Raw genomic sequence first — 17,627 nt, 5'->3', positions numbered from 1 at the left:
TCGTGAATACAATCTTAAAAAATACGATCCCATTTCTGACTATAAGAGAATAATGAGTTGGGATACAAAATTCAAGCAAACAGGAAGCTTGTTGCCAAAAACTGATTAGCATTCTAAGAAAAAAAATGTCTGAAGATAACATTGAACGCATTAGAACCTGCTTTACAAGAAGCCCAACAGAATCAATCCAAAAAGCTGATTTGCAATTCCAGCTTCCTCGCAGTATAGTTCATAATGTTGTGCATAAAAGGCTCTGGCTGTGAGCATACAAAATTCAAATAACAGTGGATCAAGCCTGACGATAAAGATGAAAGGCTGGCTTATGTTATGAGTGTCTTGGACAAAATTGATGAAGACAATTCGTACCTTAGATCATGTGTGTTTCTCAGGTGAGTCAACATTCCACATATCAGGAAAAATCAACAGACACAATTATTGCAGAATCTGGGAAAGTGCGAATCTGCATGTTGTGTTTTAACATGAACGTGATTCTCTGCCAAAATTAATGTCTGGTGTGGTAGGTCTCTTCTTTTTTTGCTGAACCTACAGTGACTGCCACTTCTATCTAGACATGCTTGAGTTCTATGTTGTGCCACAGCTTTCTGCTGGAACCATTTCAGCAAGATGGTGCTCCTCCTCACTTTGCATGCCAGGTACACAGTTTTGTTAATGACAACTTTCCAAGACAGTGGATTGGCAGGGGATCCAAGACCATAGCTTGGCCACCAAGGTCACCAGATCTAACACCTTTGGACTTTTCTATGGGATTTGTAAAGGATCAAGTGAATAGAACACCAGTGGCTGATCTCAATGACTTGAAGTGCAGAACCTGCCTTGCGATTCAAAATGTTGCTATTGATATGCTGAGGAAAACCTGGATATAGGTTGACAACTGGCTTGATATCTGCCATGCTGCAAATGGTAGTCATGTTGTTGAAGATTAAAATTGCAACTCTTAATGTATCTGAAAATGTGTGCATGTGTATCTAATGCCTGCCCACTTCACTTGCATGATTCGGGTTCCGCATACTGCGGATAGATAGCAGGACTGTGACCCATTTTCAAGTTGCACACCACTTCGGCGGGCCACGTTATGCAGTATCTGAAAATGTTAATTTTCAATTAAATAAGTTTTTCATTAGAGCTATGAACTTTCATTTTACAGTTTGTAATTTATTCATTTCTCAATCTCCATGACAACCGTAGTTACATAAATTGCAAGATCTTCGCTACCAAATATAAGTACATTTATTTCTTTGTGGCATATATGTATTATTGCCACATCATTTATTGGTGTTTTAAGTGGGACACGATGTATTATTACTACCATACTAGCCTGAATAGCAACATTGTTCTTGAAATTTCATTTTCGAAAACTTGCTTTTATTTTCTATATGGTGGTCAAAACATTTTCTCCTCTAGAATGAATTTGCTGTAATGAGCTTATTCTGAATGTCGTTTGTAAGTATCATCTGATCTTCAACGTTAAAAGAAAAAGTTATCCTTTAATGTAAATAGCCTATAGCATAATAAAACTAAAACATTTTAGACTGTGTCTTTTTAGAATTATGCCAGAAATATTATACATTTGCTATTTTCTTAAATGTTTCTTACTATTGTTTTCATAATACGATTTTGTAATTGATTTGCGAATTATCTAGTACCAGTCATAAGCTAGGATAGGAAGAATACCATGTTAGGTGTCATGGTAATTAAAATGGACGTTAACAACAAAAACAATAATAATAACGAATTTTAAAATCGAATATGTTATAATTTTTATAAATACTAAAAACAGTAGTATGTCAGCGTGAAACTTTTCCTCCCTCTACATTTTTAGTAATTCGAACACTGCATATAACGATTGTGAATGAAGTACATGACATGTTTCTGATCTCTGATTTAAAAAAACAAACTCCTTTTCTTGATAATGATAATAGTGAATGAACACTGCATTCAGATTTTTGTCTTAGAACTCAGCAATGTTAGATGATTTTCAATTCAGGTACATTTTTCTGTCGAAATTCAGAAATAGATCCAAAATTGACATACATGACTTGGAATGTTTTCAATATTAACGAAAGATTACCATCATGCAGAAAATAGCATCGGCTTTTTAATAATCAGTAACAACATGTGAGAACTACAAACACTATTTAACATATAGAAATAAGTTAGTTTCTCATGGTATCAATTTCGTGTCTTACTTACTTACTTACAAATGTCTTTTAAGGAACCTGAAGGTTCATTGCCGCCCTCACATAAGCCTGCCATCGGTCCCTATCCTGTGCAAGATTAATCCAGTCTCTATCATCATACCCCACCTCCCTCAAATCCATTTTAATATTATCCTCCCATCTACGTCTCGGCCTCGCTAAAGGTCTTTTTCCCTCCGGTCTCCCAACTAACACTCTATATGCATTTCTGGATTCGCCCATACGTGCTACATGCCCTGCCCATCTCAAAGTCTGGATTTAATGTTCCTAATTATGTCAGGTGAAGAATACAATGCGTGCAGTTCTGTGTTGTGTAACTTCTCCATTCTCCTGTAACTTCATCCCTCTTAGCCCCAAATATTTTCCTAAGCACCTTATTCTCAAACACCCTTAACCTATGTTCCTCCTTCAGAGTGAGAGTCCAAGTTTCACAACCATACAGAAGAACTGGTAATATAACTGTTTTATAAATTCTAACTTTCAGATATTTGGACAGCAGACTGGATGATAAGAGCTTCTCAACTGAATAATAACACGCATTTCCCATATTTATTCTGCGTTTAATTTCCTCTCGAGTGTCATTTATATTTGTTACTGTTGCTCCAAGATATTTGAATTTTTCACTTCTTCGAAGGATAAATCTCCAATTTTTATATTTCCATTTCGTACAATATTCTGGTCACGAGACATAATCATATACTTTGTCTTTTCGGGATTTACTTCCAAACCGATCGCTTTACTTGCTTCAAGTAAAATTCCTGTGTTTTCCCTAATCATTTGTGTATTTTCTCCTAACATATTCACGTCATCCGCATAGACAAGAAGCTGATGTAACCCATTCAATTCCAAACCCTGCCTGTTATCCTGAACTTTCCTAATGGCATATTCTAGAGCGAAGTAATAAAGTAAGGGTGATAGTGCATCTCCCTGCTTTAGCCCGCAGTGAATTGGAAAAGCATCAGATAGAAACTGACCTATACGGACTCTGCTGTATGTTTCACTGAGACACATTTTAATTAATCGAACTAGTTTCTTGGAATACCAAATTCAATAAGAATATCATATAATACTTCCCTCTTAACCGAGTCATATGCCTTTTTGAAATCTATGAATAACTGATGCACTGTACCCTTATACTCCCATTTTTTCTCCATTATCTGTCGAATACAAAAAATCTGATCAATAGTCGATCTATTACGCCGAAAACCGCACTGATGATCAATTTCGTGTCTATGTTACATAACCACATTGTTATATTATATTTAACAACCAATCTCCATTATCTTGCTTTACAGCCACACATTGGCACACATCAGAATGATAGTAAAAATATAATCTGAATCTTTTTTTGAAAATTAAACTGTTTAACCATGAATTTAAATTGAATAATAGCGAAAATTGTTGAAATAAATCTTGTAACGCAGCGTATGTCGCGTGTTACCAGTAACCATTGAGTACAGCAGAGGGAGGGGAAGGTAAGGAGTGCAGGCTGCACTTGCTTAGAGTTATTGCAGCAGCTGTGATGTTGCCAAATGCTTCATAGAAACAATTATTCCCTCTAAACTGTTAATATTAGGGAAAAAAATTATTTAGATTTTTCAAATCTTTCCCCATGATCTATTACCAGTTTCATTTTGGTGCAGAGGTTACCATCCACTCTGTATAAATGTAATTTATTTTTCACAAATTTACATAAAATTGCGTATTATAGTAATTTATAATATCTCCGAGGATTTACAAAATTAAAGGTACGGTCACACGTCGCTACTTTTGCAGCGCTACTTTTATACTGCAGCTGTAAAAGTTGCGTGTCGTGTTCACACGTAAGCCAAAAGTAGAGCGCTGCACGCTACTGCAGGTTCCCATCTCCGTATTGACTTCTCAATATACATTTTGTGGTTATGTTCGCATTATTAAGAAACTCATGCGAGAGCTTCCTTATCTATTATTTGCTTTTCTGTCGTATCTAGTATTCAGAAATTGACATTATTTTTACTATAAAGCTTTTAAAAACGCCTATATACTTAAATGATAACCAACAGTATATTCACGAAATCAATGTTGGCAACCCTCCTGTTTGGAACTACGCTACGGAAAATTTAAAAAATGAATTATATCGTCACCAATTATGCTCAGACTGTGTTGTGTATTTAATAACTGTTATAAATAATTTATTTTAATCACATTTAACATTAAAATATATCCAAGCAATAAAAGTATCATTGGCACATTTGGGTGGTAACACTGGTTGCAACCGCAGCAAAAGTTTCAACAAAACCGATATCAAAAAGGCTGCGGCTGCAACCCTGAGAACCCTGTTCACACGTCGCTACTTTTAAGCTGCGCGCAGCATGGAAAAGCGCTGGCAGCAGGTTCGGCAGTCGCTACTTTTCGGGTTGCACCGTTGTTCACGCGTCGCAGTACAAGAGTTGCGCAGTTTTTTGTACTGCATCGCTGCAAAAGTAGCGACGTGTGATCGTACCTTAACACTATACCATTTTTAAAAGTTAAGTGTAGTAGTGTAATTGGTATGGTGCTGGCCTTCTGTATTCGAGATTGCAGGTTCGATCCCGGACCAGATCAATGGCATTTAAGTGTGCTTAAATGCCATAGGCTCATGTCAGTAGATTTACTGGCATGTGAAAGAACTCCTGTGGATAAAAATTCTGGGACACTGGCGACTCTGGTATAATCTTGGCAGTTGCGTCGTTAAATAAACCATTTTTTTTTCTTCACTAAGGGTAAAGGAAAACTCACTTGTAAAGTTAATTCTGCATATAATAAATTTCATCAAAAGAGGACTCTGGGGATATACTGAATTGCTTATTTAATTTATCTCATGCTAGAGACAAAGTGAAAAAATCATCAGGTGCACAGTTTTACTATGCTGCATAACTTTATATAGAACCATATGTATTGCATTCTCTATGTTCTCCCTCTAATACTCTTGTACTCATATTTCCCTTGTCCTTGTCTTCCCCTTGTCTTATCTCCCTATTGTATTCCCCTTGTTCTCTTTGTGTTCCCCTTCGTTTTTTCTGCCCTTGTATTACCCTTATTCTCATTATTTTCCTTATTTGTGTTCCCCTTGTCCTTGTTTTCCGCTTTTTCTCCGTGTATTCCCTTTGTTTACCATTGTATTACCCTTGTTCTCGTATTCCTTGTGTTTCTCTTTCTCTCGTATTCCCTTTGTTATTCTTGTCTTCTTGTTTCACATTGTATTCCCCTTGTTCTCCTTGTATTCCATTTGTTTTCTTGTCTTCCCCTCGATTTGTGCTTCTTGTTCTTCCCTTTGTCCCCTTGTATTCCCATTGTAGCAAAGAGGGTGGTTGCATTTTTATGTTACTGTCAATTCCCAAGTTACCCTTCATCATACCTAGTGAGGACTTTGTTCTACGCCAAAACAAATCTTTTGAATAGATTTCGGTCTACCGCTGTGACCACAATCCAGTATATACAGTCACGAAGCTTGAGTTGTTGAGGGTACTAGGAACAACAGATTGTACCAGTACTATTTCGCATTGTCTGTGACGAGGCGTTAGTAGCGATCCTAGTGGTTAGCAACTCTATGGATGCATATTCCCTATGTATTGAGCTTCGTGACTATATACTAGACTGTGCTATGACTTAATGGATAGGACTCGCGCTTCCTTACCAAGCAGTTAGTGGTTCGATTTCCGGTGTGGACGGAGATTTATCGCCATTCCACGGAGCTGGTGTTTGTTCCTTGTCTTGTACTTAACCTGTGACATCACCTCAGTGGCCCTGCATTGTGCCCGAATTGTGATGTGAATTTCTGGGTAAATTGACTCGAAGATGTTGAATGTGAACAAAATCCGTATAATAGTTTGGAAGAAATCGCTGTTACATAATATGTAGACAGCATGCCCGAAACCACATTTTCATTTTAAGTGATGCCGAAAATGTGAATTTCCGCGAAAATCTCGAAATTGATACTTTGCATTATCACAAACAATAACAATAATTTAAAAATGTGATGAAGTGGCTGTTTTGCAGTGTTCATAAAAAGCATAGTAAGGTAATGTTGCAGAGTTTTGGTTAAAATTATCGGTATCTATGGATTTCGAATTAGAAATTTAATCATGGTTGTCCTTGTAAAACGAAGGTTGGTAATTCTATCCCCCTACCTTCTCTTTTCTTATTGGTTACATATCATGAAATGGCGATAGGCCAATGACTTGCTGGATAGTTTAACGCCCTCTATGCGGTGTTTGTACTACTTGCCGATCGGAAGTTCGAGACACTTTTTGGTGTACCGGTATTTGTGTTATTTGCAAAATGTTGTCTTTGATGAAACGAGAATATCCTTACCTGAAAATAGGATGTATCGGAAGTTAGAAAGTGATGTTATAATACGTTTTGAATGCGGAAGGATTGAGAACTACGTATTTTGTAATATAGATAATGTTTTGTGGTGTACGAAACTTCAGAAAGATGTATACCCCGATTGACATACCAAAGCAAGTGCTTGATTTTTACGTGAAACCGTTTTACTTATTATTGTCCTCTGTACTGCTTTAAGTGAAATTAGGGGAAGACCTCGGCTAAGCGAAGGTTTGGAAGAACATCATTTTGACACCGTGGAGAAGGGAATGGGAAGGTAAGCATGATATTTAATTTATTGTTATATTTATAAAGAACATTAATCCTGTTACGAGTTCGTGTTAACGTAATTTCTTCTTCTGTGTACTTCCGCGATATAGAACGTATGTAAAAATAAATGTGATTTAATTCATTACGAAAATTTACAGACAAGTATTGTGGGGGCGACATTTATAAATGATTATTTTTTTGTATTCCAGCATTATAAACAGCCTTCATCCTTAGAGAAAATAGTTCATAATATAATATTACGCCATAGTATGGTAGGCCATAGGCGGAGAGAGAACCGTTTGCTTGTAGGGGGGCAAAGCAAAACCACAGAATCCCCCTATAAGGGATTATGGGGAACATCATTTACCTCCTCCCCCCCCCCCCCCGTTATAGCTTGACCGTCGTACAGTAAATCGGAATATGATTATTTAATAAAGATATTTTCTGGGGGCATGTCTCTTACAGTGTTACATCCATATCCACGATGTTTCGGACCGAGTTATATAGGGCTTGAACTGTAGGTCTACTACATATAAATTATAATAGGGCATAACTTAAAATAATCTCCCTCTTTTTTGTGTCTCGTACAGAAACGCATATACACCAACAAAACTACGTAACAGTGCTAACAGAAACTTTTTATATGAAGCTTACCTTTCTGAAGATATCATATGAAATGTAAACTCTAATTATGTTATTTAATCTCGTCTTTAAGTTTACACATTATATCGGGATCATTTTTCTTTTTTCTGCATTATTGTGCAGATGTTATTCATACATCTTCAAGTGTCGGCCTGAACACCTGCAGACTTCTAACACTTGAGTACAGAAACATTACGTTACAATGCTTCCATTCCTCAAATGAGGTATAGGAATTCTTAAACATTCAGAAATTTAAAATAAATATTATACTCCAGACACATGATCTGAAGACATTAATTCATCAATTTAAGCAAAGAAACTTAATCACAAACAAAAGCAAAAAATATCTTTTGAATTCAATATTTTCTAACGTTAATAAAAAAAAAAGAGTTCAGATAATTTTGGGGGGGCTGTGCCCTCCATGCCCCACAATAACTCCGCCTATGTGGTAGGCCTACCAGTGCCGTAAAATATTACCATGCCAGCTAAAACGTCGTGACTTTTTATGGAGGAGGAACCCGAAGGCCCTGCAGCTTGAGGCTTATTGTGCTTGCCATTCCTATTCTGTGAGTGATCAGGCAGCCGAATGGCTATGACGGTATAACTTGTGCCATACAGTTAATATGAAAATTGTGTTGCGATTTGCCGTACAATAATATTTAATACATCATTGATGACATGGGAATCCCTTTCTTCATAGACCATTTTATGAAATTGCCATCATTACAAATTGATATGTTATTTCGGGTCTGCTGGAGAATACATTACGGAAATTTACGTTTTCTGGTAGTTGGAGAGTTTTCGTGAGCCCGAAAATCAGTGACAGGTTAGGTTAGGTTAGGTTAGGTTTTGTTTTTCGCATGGCTTGCATATATAATTATTATATAATGTCATCGAAGCCACCTTTCTTTCATCAGTGTGGTGTAATATGGCTGTATCGTATTATTCAGTAATTCCGTTATTTCTTTATTCATTGTTTTGTAATGCTGTCGTACAAAAATAATTTATGAAACACGTTTATAATTTTATACAGTTAATGCATCCGTCAAAATTAGAAACATCGCTTCGCACGTTTCTTAAACATTGATTCATGCAGTAAAGTAGGCTATAACATTAGAAACTTTTTTCATAAATACAGTGCTATTAATTTTATTTATTCAATGTTGACCAGTAGTATAACTATTATACAATTCCAAAATTAATTTATTAATCAAACGCTCTTAGTAGAAAATGAATTCTTAAATGTAATAAAGTTTTAGTATTCCCCAATTTACTATTTTTGGTAGATTATTTTGCGACGCTTTATCAACATCTCAGGTTATTTAGCTTCTGAATGAGATGGTGATAATGCCGGTGAAATGAGTCCGGGGCCCAGCACCTGTAGTTACCCAGCATTTGCTCATATCGGTTTGAGGGAAAACCCCGGAAAAAACCTCAACCAGGTAACTTGTCCCAACCGAGAATCGAATCCGGGCCGCCTGGTTTCGAATTTATTATTACTATACAATTTAATAATAGTAAATTGGCGAGATATGACGTCATAGAGTACACTTAAATTGCACCCTAGAGTTTTTTTTTTATCATCTGAAAGAGCGTATTATTATGTAATATTTTGTTTTGTACAGCAGTAGTATGGTTATAGTTGCTATGGTAACAATTTTATTGTTTGACCAATCTTCGATATAGTCCCACACCACACACAGGACTGACTTCTTATCTGTAAGTTCCTTTATAGGTTAGATGGCTTAAGTGAGGGGACAGCTAAGTCGTGGTATGTGACAAGTTTAGTGGGTTAGTTGAGAGGATTGTTTGTTATGGGGCCGAGGAATATAAGAATTATTTAAGTACCATACGTTTTCTCTCGTGTGTAGTGTGGGGAGGGATATCAAAATGTCACCATATATTTTGTTTTTTTTTTCTTCTTCTCTCGTATGGAGGAGGGACCCGAAGACTTACACTGCAGTCTGAGGCTTATTGTGTTTATCCTCTTATCTTGTGAATGATTGGGTAGCCGAACGATCGCGCTCTTGTATAAGCACAGCACGCCGCGCCGTTAACTTAACTCGGACTAGGGTATGGATGACGACGATGATGATGATGATGATGATGATGATGATGATGATGATATGTGAATTAATGATAGCGAAATAAGTCCGAGATCCAACGCCGAAAGTTACCCAGCATTTCTGCTTCAATTAGTTGAGGGAAAATACCAGAAAAAACCCAACCAGGTAACTTGTCCCAACCACAATTTGAACCCGAACCCGCTCGTTTCATTGTCAGACGTCCTAACCGTTACTCACAGCAGTGGACATATATTTTGTTAATCCGTATGTTATGAATATAGAGCCCGGATTTTATGTAATATGAAAATGAGAAATATGTATATAAATATGTACCGGTATTCAGTATTCCTTGTTTATTTAAGTCGAAGCTAATAATTTTTCCCAATATGTAAGTTTACATACAAATACATAAATTTTATTTCATATTGATTTGTGCTTGTAAGAGTACCTACTCTTTAAAATACACCAACTACAAATAAGGACTTTGTGCTGAACAATAATAATAAAACAAAATCACCATAATGATTGTCACGAATTAAGTCCTTTATTTCACATCGTATCTAAATTAAATGTAATAAATTGAGAGGAAACGAAACTAATACGAGTAATAATAATAATAATTATTACATTCTCAGAAGGTAGGCGCATTTAACCTTTGTAAACGTGAGACTGTTCTTACGCGCTGTAGTGAACTGTACATTCTGCGTCATCTTTCTGCGGCGCATTGCTTTGCAACCATCAACTGCGGCTATAGTCTCGTCGCTCTTAGTTCCGGCAGCCAATCACGTCGCAGGTCGGCTACATTTAAACGTGTGCGTCTTGTCATTCGCTACTGATGATGTAATGCATTTTCTAAGGCTCGATAAATACTTAATATAATCGCCCGCCATTTTGGCTCTTTTGTTGGCGTTCGCAGAAATCACACGAGGACGTTATTTGCCGCTCAATTATTTGCTGAATTACAGTGCGTTTGATTTATTATCATAGGAGCTACGACATGATAATGTTTAACGGTGAAGCAAATAGATTCCTCAACTGGTAGCTAGGCAACGAAAGAACAAAAAAGGCGAGCGATACTACCTACCTAGACTTTATAGAGCCTTCACTTCCTAAGGCGTAAGCAAAGGGGAGAAGTCACACCGGAAATAACAGCGACACGATTATAACAGTCATAGGCAGATTGAATCTCTCTGATTTGCCGGTCTCTAGTGTCTGTTGTTAAATAGCCTAGTTCAGTTTTTTTTTTCTGACGTACATGTTAATCATTCATGAGAGATGAATGGTGTTAATCAAGTTTTAAAACTGAAGTATGAGTTTGATCTACAGCAGCGGTTCTCAACTTTTTTTTTTCTTCAATGACGTACCACTGTTTTTAATTTAGGAAATTAGTTGTACCACTAACCAAATTTATTATGGGAAAACGTCATGTGTCGCTCTCAGGGTCATGATTAACATTTCTATGGTCCAATACCAATCATTACTGATAGCTTCATTTAAGCGTCTTAATTAAGAAACAGTTTCTCTTTGAATTTATTCAGTGGAGTGTTCCATAAAAATGCATATAGACCTAGCTCTGATTGTTTCATAATAGTAGCTAAATGATTAAATACTAACAAAAAAAAAATACATCATAAACACATAATATTCCTGTTGATGCTACAGTCTGTAACTAAAATAAATAAACACAGCTTCAGTGTGAAGGTGGTGCTTGTTTAGGAAAACTCAACTTCTTTGTCAGGTTTCAATTGAGTTAATTTGAGTCTAAAGTCAGGTTCAATATTCAACTTGTTCCTGTACTTATTTTTTAAAATAAATTAAAGAAGAAAACCCACTTTTAGAAAGGTAAGTAGTTGTGAACACCATAACAAATTTTACAGCTTTGAGATGAGAGAATATTTATTTCCTCTCCCAACTCAAGGCCTATTAAATCCATCTCCTTATCAGTTGCCGCGACTTATTATTATTATTATTATTATTATTATTATTATTATTATTATTATTATTATTATTATTATTTACAATAATATGTTCAAACTGTCAGTGTTCATTAGGCTCACTTGACAGGTCATATAATAGGATGAACTCATCTTCAATACTAGAGTTTCAGCCCGCCTTGGGGATAAGGAAATAATTTGTCCTACAGCAGAAAATATTTAAATACAATAGTATCTACGTTGTTTGGTAGAACTAAGTGAAACACGTGAACTCTGTTCGAACGTTTGAACTGACCGGTAACGGCTACGGTTAACCGAGTAACTTCGGTGCTCCGCTGCCAAGCACATAAACCGATAGAACCGAGTTACTCAACAATTCTACTCGCTCCGTCCCCAGTTCTACATAAAACATATCTTCATCATTATCATCATCACCAGCACATGAATTACCAGGCTATTTTTTTATGATCTTAAAACTGTAATTAGGTTCCATAAAGGTGTATTTTATGATTACGAGTTTCTCAGAAAAAAAAAACAGAAATTCGTGATAGTGAAGTGGTATTTTGCGGTATGAGTGAAAAGGTTCACAATGCTTACCTGACATTTTCCTTACAGTTGGGGAAAACCTCAGAATAAACACAACCAAATAATCAGTTCAAGGAAGATTCGAACTCAAGCCCGAGCATAGCTTCGAACCAAGAGCCCACCCTCGTTATCACCCAGGCTACGCGAGTGGCTAGGAATTTGTTGCATACCGTTATGTGCTGTGTTAGTGTACCACGTCTTCGAATAAATGTCAGAATATTTTTACATAATGAAGACACTTGCACATTTATTACAACACTAGCCGTACTACCGCGCTTCGCTGCACTTGTTTTTTTATTTTATTGGGTTATTTTACGACGCTGTATCAACATCTAGGTTATTTAGCGTCTGAATGATATGAAGGTGACAATGCTGGTGAAATGAGTCCGGGGTCCAGCACTGAAAGTTACCCAGCATTTGCTCGTATTCGGTTGAGGGAAAACCCCGGAAAAAACCTCAACCAGGTAACTTGCCCCAACCGGGATTCGAACCCGGGCCACCTGGTTTCGCGGCAGACGCGCTGACCGTTACTCCACAGGTGTGGACGCTGCACTTGTTATAAATAAATATCATTGACTTAAGTCTGTTATATTTTCCAAATACAGCTTTGTTATTGTTAGTGAATAATTAATTTATTATTAATTATAAATCGTTTGCTCCTGAATTACTTTCAAAGTTGTATTTAGAACTATAAATGTACCGGTAACTGTTATTACCATGCAGGAGTTTCTGGAGTAGTTTGATTAATTATACTTTTGAGCTTGGTATTATGTTAGACTCAACAGCGTCTAAAATAAAATACATTTATGAGAAATGAAGGTTGTCATTCTCAGCTGGAAGAAGGCTTTGTCACCAAACGATACCATTCGAAATAAAGTGTTGTACTGCCCTATATTATTTAAAACGTGTGTTGATAACGGATGTACTACTATAAGTACCTACCTAAGTTTCTAATTGGTTGTGGGGATCTTGAATCTCAGGAAGAAAAACTTTTCCAGCAGCGCAACTTATTTAAGACTAATTTACAAACATGTTAAACGAATTACTCTTGCAACGAAAACGGATGCTCCCTAGACCATTTAGTCGTATTTCAATTATGTAATTACTTCATAGTTTCATCTGGTATTGTATGACTTTATGACTGAAATACCTATGTTGTTAATTTTGTTATTAGTAACATTCGGCCATAACTGACCGAGTATATAAGATCTCGCGCTCAGAAGAGTGGAGTTCGGGGTTTGAGATGGCCTACAAACCACAAGTCATGCTAAAGATGTTAGTTTGTTAATTATTCAATATGGAGTATTGTGCACTATATAGAACTGTTACCTATTGAATATACATTACCATAGCTCACCCAAATACGTAATTAAGCAATAAAAATACGTACTGTTATATTACTGAATAATTAATACGTAATATGTGCCGCGTGTATATTTGTAAAATTATTCCATCTCTGGCTACATTATTATTAAATAGTTACTTGAGACTGCCTCACACAAACCCACAAACATTCTCTCTTTATAATATAACTAGCCGTACCCGTGCGCTCCGCTGCACCTGTTAGAAATAAATATAAAATAATTACATAATTAAAATAGGACGTTTGATCCAGGGAACATTCGTGGTTGATAGAATGATAAATCGTTTAATATGTTACTTAATTTAAATTGTATTTAAATATTTAAAATGCGGTCATTTTGGTCCAGAGAGCAATCATTTGGTGCAATGACAATTCCTTTAACATGTTTCTTAATTGTTATTACATGCATAGTTTAATGAAGATTGACATATCATTTAGTTTTAATGTGTATACTTTATATTACTTGCTATATGTTTCAGAAGTTATTGTAATAACATTGTACAGTTATGTCCATCTAGAGAAACTACACTTTCCAATGGTGAAATAATAATTAAACAATTAATTAGCTCCCGATATTACTTCATACAAACACAGAAACATTCTCTGTAGGCTATGTTTAATAGCTTTCGATTGTTGTTGTCCAAGGCCCCTTATAGACGAAGTCATTTGTTTTTATTTCAGTACAGCGCCTTAAATGGCGTTGTTATTGTAATTTTAAAACTCATTTATCTCATTAAATATCAGTCCTATCAAAATTTTGTACAGAATAAAACGTATCGGAAATTATTTTTAAAGAAACTTTTATTATGTAACATGTTTCATGAAAATCAATAATAAGCGAGATATTTCGATTTATTTAATTCAGGCCCCCTTATAACCCCCCTTTTAAATAAAGTATTTTGAATGCCATATAGCCTAAAATCTAAGTTACAACGAACTTAATTTATATTCTAATGTTCATATAAATCGGTTCAGCCATTATCGCGTGAAAAGGTAACAAACATCCAGACAGACAGACATACAGACATACAAACAAAAATTTCAAAAAAGCGATTTTCGGTTTCAGGATGGTTAATTATACATGTTAACATCAATTATTTTTGGAAAATCGAAAATTACCAGAAAAATTTTGGCTACAGATTTATTATTAGTAGATATAGATAATATTTAGTATCACATATCATTCATCCGTATATTAATCCGATTGTTGTCCAAGGATTCCAAGGACGTCTTAAATAAATGCAGAGTCATTTGTTTGTTACTGTATATTCGTGGCTAACGTAGTATATTAATCTCACGTGACCAGGATATAAAAAGCATTGTTATTTTAAAACAAATTTATCTCACCATATGATAATGCAGAATTCCTGCACGGAAATATTATGTACTTCGGTTCATCATAGATCCTAGTAATATCAGTCCTATCAAAATTTTGCATAGAATAAAAGTTAACGGAAATCGTTTTTAAAGAAACTTTTGTTATGTAACATTTGTCAAAAAAATGAGTAATAAGCGAGATATTTCTATTTATTTAATTCAGGCTCCCTTATAACCCCCTTTTAAATAAAGTATTTTGAATGACATATAGCCTAAAATCTAAGTTACAACGAACTTAATTTATATTCCAATTTTCATCGAAATCCGTTCAGCCATTATCGCGTGAAAAGGTAACAAATATCCAGACAGACAGACAGACAGACAGACATACATACATACAAACAAAAATTTCAAAAAAGCGATATTCGGTTTCAGGATGATTAATTATATATGTTAACACGAATTATTTTTGGAAAAGCGAAAATTACCAGAAAAATTACGGTTACAGATTTATTATTAGTATAGATTAAAACCTGTCACATTCTGGAAACATTTTGAGGACACTAAAACATTCACACTAATCTTCTAATATTTCTGGTATGATACTGAAAACACTTTACTATGAATTCAGGTAATAATTCTACAGCTAAGTTCTTTAAAATAAAACAAGTACTGTAATATAAAATTAAAGAATGAAAAGGACCAACGATTGTCTTCAGATCTTCAACTGAATATAGTTAAATCCTGCTTAATCGAAACAGTGGAGTAAAAATACCGTTTTTTTTTGGAGACTTCTGTATGCGATCCCCACTACCGAACTGGCAGGGTACCTAACCTCATTCTAAAAATACAAGTTGACGGTTCTTTTACTCAAAATAAGTGAATGCCACCCAATTAACAATAAAAATAGAAGAATATAGTACAACAGTTACACAAAATGTTACGTGAACATCATTTTAAGTAGCCTACTTTGCTGAAATTTTCGAATACCGGTACTTGAACAGTGGTTTGTAAGGCCAAGATGTTAACATAATAATAGCTAGGGATAAAATCTAAGGATTTAGGCTATAAAGAAACTTCATTTCTAGTAGACATCACTTGACAAAAAGTTAATGTGATGCAGTCCAGCGTATTAAAGAACTTGGGAAAATTTACAAATGAGTTTGGTTGCGAACATGCAATTCATTCATTCATTCATTCATTCATTCATTCATTCATTCATTCATTCATTCATTCATTCATTCATTCATTCATTCATTGTGTTCTGCGCAAGGGCAGATCTTTCACTGCAAACCCAGCATTCTTTAATCTTTCCTATTTTCTGCCTTCCTTTTTGTCTCCTCATATGATCCATATAGCTTAATGTCGTCTATCATCTAACATCTTCTTCTGCCCGAACTCTTCTCCCGTTCACCATTCCTTCCAGTGCATCCTTCAGACGGCAGTTTCTTCTCAACTAGTGACCAAGCCAATTCCTTTTCCTCTTTCTGATCAGTTGAAGGCTGAGGCAGAGAATATGCCCCTGAACATTTTCTGGGGTCCATCGCTGTGGAGTAACAGTTAACATGTCTGACCGTGAAACGAGTGGGCTCGGGTTCAAATCCCGGTTGGTACAAGCCTGTATCACAAATACTATGATCTAGGGCAGTAATGGGGAAAAGGGGTGGAACGAACATCATCAACAACTTACTCACGCCACATCTAGAACAGCAAGGTCAGGCGTATTTCGTCATTTCCGGGTTTGATTGTTTACAAGGTGAGTCCAAAGCTTTGCAGTGGCGTAACCCAGTAGAAACGCGATGTAATAGTTGTGTTGTTATAATCCTGACCTAAACTAATACGGTGCTGATATATGTTAATAGAACGAAGCAAGCATTTACATTTTAGTAATTAAAATGTATTTACATAAACAGAACGAAAATAATAATTGCGTTACTTCATTCGGTAAACAGATCGAATGAGTAATGAACAAAGTAAATAGACTGCAAATACTTTTCTTGCAACAGATGAACTGATAGCGCGAATAATTAACAAATATATAAATAATGTTACAAAGAAACAACAATATAATAATAATAATAATAATAATAATAATAATAATAATAATAATAATAATAATAATAATAATACTTTATTGGCAGAACAAAGATACAATGCTTTGTTATTTCGAGGATCACAAAAGTACTTATATTCTCATTCGTCTTTGTAAATATATCTTTTTACTTTGTTGTGGGACATGATTCCACCACTGATACTCGCAGACTTGTTGTGAGTCGCCATTTGGACGGAAACAGATACAGGAATGAGTAGTCTGCTAGCTAGCAGTGGGAGGGGTTCACCTATGATTGAGGGGAAGGGAACACAATGTGCTTCTTTTCCCCATTGCTGATCTAGAGTAGAATATACAGGGACATCATTTTATTTGTACTTCAATTTTTATTGTACCTGAATTTTTGAATGTACTTCACTCCCACCCCTTCTACTAAGGAAGTTCCAACTCCACACAGAACCAAGACCGCAGATAGTAAGCAGTACTGAGTTACTGAGTATAGTACGTTCCAGAAATATGTTCGCTTTTTCCAGTGACGAAAGAGCTTTCAATATTGAATCATATTTTCGCACAGATACTGTCCGTTTGCCTACGTCGCATCCCGATTTCCCCCACCTGCTTCTGCTCGCCCCTCTGTAAAAGCTGGGCTGTCTTAGCTCTTTTCTGAAAACATAATTTCTCTTAGGAATTGGATGTTTACGTAATATTATACAGCTGTTTAATTTAACTTATATAAAAGGCCCTCGTTAAGTAATTAACTGTCACGTGATTTCCTCCCTTTCTACAATCCTGCGGCATAACCACTTGGACGGACAATAGATAGCATGTCTGAGTAATTTT

Source organism: Periplaneta americana, chromosome 15 (genome assembly GCF_040183065.1).
Source record: "Periplaneta americana isolate PAMFEO1 chromosome 15, P.americana_PAMFEO1_priV1, whole genome shotgun sequence".
In the NCBI taxonomy this organism is placed as follows: Eukaryota; Metazoa; Arthropoda; class Insecta; order Blattodea; family Blattidae; genus Periplaneta; species Periplaneta americana.
This window is presented reverse-complemented; position numbering follows the sequence as displayed.